This window comes from Pelodiscus sinensis, chromosome 12 (genome assembly GCF_049634645.1).
Source record: "Pelodiscus sinensis isolate JC-2024 chromosome 12, ASM4963464v1, whole genome shotgun sequence".
In the NCBI taxonomy this organism is placed as follows: domain Eukaryota; kingdom Metazoa; phylum Chordata; order Testudines; family Trionychidae; genus Pelodiscus; species Pelodiscus sinensis.
The window spans coordinates 8029527-8031790 of record NC_134722.1 but is presented as its reverse complement, the minus strand read 5'-3'; positions in this window follow the sequence as shown (position 1 = coordinate 8031790).

The following is a 2264-nucleotide window of genomic DNA, read 5'->3' as shown; positions in this document are numbered from 1 at the left end:
CCGAAATAGCTTATTTTTAAATATTGCATCTGCTCTACAGGGAATCCTCAAAATTAGTCCAAGACAGGCTCCCCTAATGTGGACACACTACCTCGATCTAGAGCCCCCCAGGCATTACTGGGGAGTAATTAGTTTGAATGGTCCTGGCGAGGAGCTATTTTGAAATATCAGCCGTGGAGCATCCATACTACAGCTATTTTGGAATAGCTATTTTGGAAGAGGGGTTATTCCTCATGGAATGAGGTTTACAGAATCCAGAATAAGCCACCTGTTATTTCTGATTTATTTCAAAATAACGGAATTGCTGCATGGATGCTCGCATTATTTCAAAATTACGTCAGTTATTCCGAAATAACGGTGCTGTGTAGACGCATACTAAGGAAAAGATCCCTGGGGTCCTGACGCTCCAGAATCTTGGTCTAAACCACATCAGATACTTCCCACCCCCTACTTGTCTTTGGAAATATATTCAAAAAGTGGGGCTGGTTTCAGCATCGTTTACTGACCACAATTCACAAGGTCGATGTTAGTAACACAGTATTCTAAAAGAGCTAAGTGTGCTGGGTGGTTCCTAAGTGTCATTCCCATTGGCTTCAGTGTGACTTTGCATGCAGATCAAGGGCAAAAGTAATGTGTCTACTCAAGGTTATTTCTCCAAACCCTCAGTTGATCTCCTCTGCTAGTAGCAAGAGCGGGATCCCTGTGAGTAGACAGGCTTGGGTTGGGCACTAGCTTTTTAAGCTGCTTGCTCTCCAGCCCTGCTCAGTATTGTGAAGGGCTGTTAAAGTTTAATAGAGTTGAGAAATGCAACGTGGTGAAGAACAGAACACTTCATAACATGGTTTCGTGGAATGGTTTGGACAGGGTTCAAGGTTTGTCTTCATGGGACTGGTCGTTTGAGCTGGAACATACGTTTTGCCCTTCAATTAACGCTGTCCACCGGCGTTTGAGGTCAGGTATGCTTTGAGCTAGCTGGCCTGTTGAGGGACGAGTTGAAGCTTGTGTTGCTGACATTGGAACAAGTAATGAGCAATATTCCTGCTAATCTTTTTCATGTGTGGAATAATTTTTGTGTGTGCGCTGAGGCATGTGCACCATCAGTAGAAACACAAACATAGCAGGTGGCACCATGCTAATTAGCTGGGCAGCATTTGAATCTCTCCTGAGTGGCTCCCCAAGCACTCAGCTTACAGGAAATGCTGGTAGTGAGGAGGCATCAGCCTGAGTTTCAGCAACTCGGCTACCGCTAATCCAGTCGCCGCACACTGTGAATGCAGGCACTCCAGACATGTCTATGTTGCAATTAAAAACACAGGATTGGCCTGTGTCCGTAGGCTCAGGGGCTGTTTAATTGCAGTATAAACTTGGGGTTCAGGCTGCAGCCCGAACCCTGGGGCGCTCTATCCTGCAGGATTTAGAACCCAGGCGAAAACCTGAAGTCCTACATCTATACCATAATTGTACAGCCCTTAGCCTGAGCCCCAGCCGGCTGAAAGCAGAGTGATTTAACTAGTCTTTGTCTAGCTGGAGGGCTGTTTTGTGGTGTGGTTCCTGTCTTTCCACTAGCACTCTAGTTAGGCTCGATAGCTTGAGTTATTTCACGTAAACCATTGCAGTGAAGACAAACACTTAGGTTTCCATGGTAACAGGAGATTTGGGAGGAGTCATTATGACCCTGCAGAAAGGTTTGAAAGAAATCAAGTCAGCTGTTATGCTCAAAAGTACAAAGCATGATGAATACAGTTGCATTGGCTAAGACGTACAAAGGTGACGTGTGACTTTTGGGGTGCTGAATCTGAGATACCCTGAAGGATCTAAGTTGGAGCTCCCAAATCACTCATCACTTTTGAAGAGCTTGGCTTTTGTTTTGTGCCTCCTTCTCTGTGTGGGACCCAGTCAAACAGGTGTTTCACCCTATGAGCAAGATACAGTGCTCCTGGGCCAGGCCAGGGATAACTGAACCAATACTCAGAAAATAAACATGGGACGCGTTTATGTTTTGCAAGCAGGAACCGAGAAGTTTTCCCCATATCCAGGCTCCACCCCTGAGGGAATAATAAGAACAATAAGAGGTTTCAGCAGAGCGTGATGCTTAAGTAGACTTTTGCCAAGACAATCTAGGTTTGGGGGGTCATGTCTTGCAAACAGGCTGCTTTGGCAATGATTGGTTTTATTACGTGTGGAGTCTCTGCTGAACCACATTACTGAAGGCTAATGTTACAGCTAATTCAGTATCAGCATGTTGCTTGCAAAGGAGTAATTTA